This window comes from Enoplosus armatus, chromosome 4 (genome assembly GCF_043641665.1).
Source record: "Enoplosus armatus isolate fEnoArm2 chromosome 4, fEnoArm2.hap1, whole genome shotgun sequence".
NCBI classification, from domain to species: domain Eukaryota; kingdom Metazoa; phylum Chordata; class Actinopteri; order Centrarchiformes; family Enoplosidae; genus Enoplosus; species Enoplosus armatus.
The window spans coordinates 2,764,068-2,768,618 of NC_092183.1; positions in this window are offsets into that span (position 1 = coordinate 2,764,068).

Below are 4,551 nucleotides of genomic sequence, written 5' to 3' on the forward strand. Positions count from 1 at the left end.
AGGGTTAAGCAAGTAGTGGTCATGGATGGGGTTAGGGTAAATCTTCAGGAAATGACTGTGAGTCAATGTAATGTCCTCTGAAGTGTGTGTGTGTCTGAGTGAGAGAGAGAGAGATTAGTGTGTATGCCTAATGCGTACGAGTGTTTTACAGACTATAATAAAAAAGCCTCTCATGTTGTCTAAATCATGACGTGAAATTATCCCATCTCCTTTAATTGACGCCATTTAGAGGTCAATAACTTTTCTTGCTGTTTGGGTCTCAAACACACACACAGTTCAGTTTTATGGCTCCTTTCTTCTTCCTGTAGTCATGATTTTACTAGAATAGAGTATGCTGTAGATTATCAGGAGATGAGTTTTACTTTAAGTAGGTTACCATAGGAAATGTAGTAGGAGCATCTAGATGACAAAAGGGACAACTGGGGGCCAGGTTGAGCGTTTGATTAGCGCCTACTGAGACACCCAATCCAAAGTGTCCATCAGCAGCCAGTTCCTCCCTCCTCATACAGACGGAGCGTTTTACTCTGAAACCAGCAGATCCTCGGAGAAGCAGCTTTACTCTTAACTGCTAAACTTCTGCTCCATCCAAAAGAGTAGCTGCCAGGCCTCTTTTCAACAGGCTGAATTTCAAAAGACTGGAGGGCAAATTTTAGAGTTTTTGAATACAGAAAATTGAATTAATGTCCCTGTCATGCTGCACTTACTAACCCCATTGACTGATCACAGTCACTGAGCTGGACTGCAGCACAAAGAAAGGTCAAGGACCTACTGATAAACTGTTTTTTATGTAAAATTAAATGCAGCATTGTTGCAGGATAAATGCATGTAGGCAAAAAAAATGTATAAAGTACATTTGGACATTTGATTAAAGTGGAAATGAATGTACTCAGAGAAAAACAGGGTTGTATAGAACAATATCCAAGTAAATTGGCTAGTTTAGTTTTGATGAGTTACTTTCTATCTCTGAAGCTTTGTGTCAAAACCCGTCAGCACTGAAGCTCAGAACAATACAAGCAGAGAATAACTTCAGCCAGCTGGATCAGAGGTCAGGTTACAGGCTTGACTTGACAAAGCAAAGAAAAAAAAAAAAAAAGATAGAAAGGAGTATAAAAGAATGATAGCGCAAAATAAAACCACTTTCAAAAATCCAATATAAAAGTAAATGCATTTCTGTACTCCGCAAGCCAGAGTCAAGTCAGAGCGGCTGCCAAAAGAAGAAAAGAGTGACAAGCTGTGATATACTTCTGTACAGTAAAGCTTTTTATAGGCAGCGAGAGGAGTAGTCCGCCTTCATCCTGCATCCAGCCACCCAGTAAGAATTCACTGGGTGAGAAGAATCTAGATGTCTGGGCTGAATTTGGTTTTCGAATGACTTTGGCGATCCCTTAACTTTCCCATGTCACTGCGGTTTATGACCAAATACCTGCCAAATTAACAAGATTCCCATTTAACCTAGATTGTCAAATTTAGCCTAGTTTTAACCTAGATGTCTGGACAACTGACAGACTGTTCTGATACAAACTCTAGAGACCCCTTTGAGATATGTACCAGTCCATTTAGCCGAAAAGAGAGCAAAGCCTCATTCTTGTTAACAATTTTGCTTTGGAGGTCAGAACAAAAATGCAGGAGCAGCCAAGCCAGCAAACATTAGGCCTGTTATAGTGCTTTCTGTCACTCTGCTGGGTATATGTCTCTCCACCAACAGGTGACCACACCATCCCTAAAAATATTCTCCTCCAAATTAGGCCCTTCTGGATGTGGATACAAGGAGCAGCACTACTTCTGAGAGAGGTTTCTACATCAGCTAGCATCTGTACTTTTTCTCCCCCGTGGAATCAGACTGGGCTGGACAATTCATTAGATTTATCACTGACTCATCCACTTATCTGGGCTCGGCATGTAATTTCACTTTCCATCCATCCGACCTGCTCCAACCACAAATTCCCATTTAGTCGCCTGTGCCAGCTGGCCAGACTGGAGTCCCACAGGCGGCTGACGCTCCCTTTCCATTTCAGTGAGGCCTATTAAAGCCAGCTAGCAAGTCAGCTAGCCGTGGATACCCGGCCTGTATTCATCTAAGGGCTGACACACACTCCGAAGCTTCAATGTCTCTCTACATTTGTCTTAATACACCCCAAGAGGATGGTGCCGAACATGCTGTTGCTGCTAATATCAGTGAGCCACTGAGCCAAAAAGTAAAAAGCAACTGGAAGAAACGGGAAAATGTAATTTCAGCTACACAAACGTGGTGCCGTAGATCCAGAAAGAAAATGTATTTTCATTTATATTATATTAATTTATATAACTGACATCACGTGAAAACCTTGCAACCTTTAAATTTGCAAAGACAAGAGCTGTAAAATATCCTGAACACACAAAGGAATATGTAATCACTTAACTACGGCAACACAGATGATTTCTACGTGAGCGTCATGTGTGATAGATGTGTTTGAGTGGATATTTACAGGAATATTCATCAGCAGCATTTCAGTCATTTTTATCCTCTTGTACTAGTTTGAAAGCTGAATGGAAATTGGCTCATATTTTAACCATGCTTTTCGAAATGTCAACCTACAGAAGAACATATAATCCTTCAGTGGAATATATTTACACTTACATTTACAAGTTTATACTGTGTGCAGCTGTTGTCAGACGAGAGCAAAAACACTACAATTATTTACTTTAAAATAAATGACTGATGTAATAATGGCAAAAAAGGATCGCCTGGGTCTTCATAGAAAATCCCCAGTGATAGATGAAAGTTCACACAGTAAGTGATTAGGGTTTAAAGCAAGATCAGCAGCAGGGTGACACTCACAACATGAAGTCTTGTTCCCAACATGGCTGGTCCCCACGGACTGTGATGGTGGTGCTCTTCACATTCTGCACCTTTAAAGTTACGTAGGCGTTGAACTTGTCTGGAAAAGAAGAAGACAAAAAAAATGGGTTTTAAATGCTTTTTAAACATAAAGTGAGGAGGTCTTCTGTCTTCCAGAACGGTGTCATTTTTTTGTCATGTATACATTTACAACCTTTTTCTTTTGTCCTGTCCTGTTTGTACCATCCATCATTCACCCACCTCAATTACTGATTAAACTACAGGAGAAAATATAAATTCCCTCTCTGCATAACAATACTAGCCACTATTTCTGGAGCAGTGAAGCATGTCTATAGCTCATGAAAAAATGAAGGGGAGATCACAAAAGCTAAACATCCCAACCATGGGGGGATTATTCAGACAGAGGAGAAATAATCACAGTTACCCACATAAGACAAACAACAACAAATTAAAGAACACACACACACACAGTGTGAAGACAGAATTTAATATTATACACTAATATAAAGGAGATAAAGACATTATCCCCTACCCATCTGCAGGATACGACCACAAAACACAGAGCTTATGTTGATTCTAGCAATACATTATGCTTTTTCCTTTAAATCAGCAAACAGTGCAAAGACTGTAAACGGCTGTGGACAGCATATTTGTGCAGAACTGTCAGACAGCATTGATAAAGTGCGAGTCAGATTAAAGGCAATCAACATCCGAGTCATAACTCGTCAAACAGAGTCCTAAAAAATAATGATAATGATGTCTCATATCTATAAAACAGGATCAACAAACATGGAGATCTTCGGCACTAAACTCCATCCTGTAAAAAAGGAGGGATCTTTCCCCACGCTGTAAAACCCGAAACGTTCATTTTATTCAAAAGAATTGTTGAAAGTGCTTTTTACTTTGTTATCAAAGTACAAATCAAAATCATGCATAGCCTTCACTTACATATTTTTAACATAATCTATTTCATTTTTCATTTCTGCTGACGGAAAGATTATGACAAAACAAGTCTCAGTGAAGTTCAAGAAGTAGCCCTGCGTTCCACAAATGACGTTCATGTACGTACATATTCATTTGTTTTGCCAAATACGTTTAGTAAGAAATGTAATCGCTATGTTCATCGGAAACATGCTGCAGAGGAAACACGTTTAAAGTCAGTGTTCCTAATTAATGAACCCAGAACACGATCTTTCTCTATACCATAAAAAAATAACCATGCTATAATTATATATAATTAGCAGATAAAGTAGTGAAAACAACTTAAATACAGATTTAATTTAATAGTAAACGTTTCCCTCATTATGTTGATTAATAAAATAGTCTTAAGTTTTCTTTCAATCTTATTTGCTGTTGCAAATTATTTGTATTTCAACTTAATTTCTAGGAGACAGGGTTGCGAGAGGTCAGACAGTTTAAATAATAAAAGTGAAGAGCTATGAATGAGATAAGGTACAGTAACACTTTTCCAATAAAAATGTGTAAGCTGAAGTTTCATTTGTACCGTTTGCCTTGCTGAACCTCCTCCGGACTACGTCTCTGTCCTCAAGAGGGACTAAGGGGAAACAGAGTTCCAGCCTTTGGTAAAATGTCTGATATTACTGCATTTTTTTTATATTTCTGTTCACTTCTTCTTTACAAATCAGTTTTTATTCTGCTGTAAAGCAAATACTGTATGACGCTGCCATTATTATTATTAGCATTCACTAAAG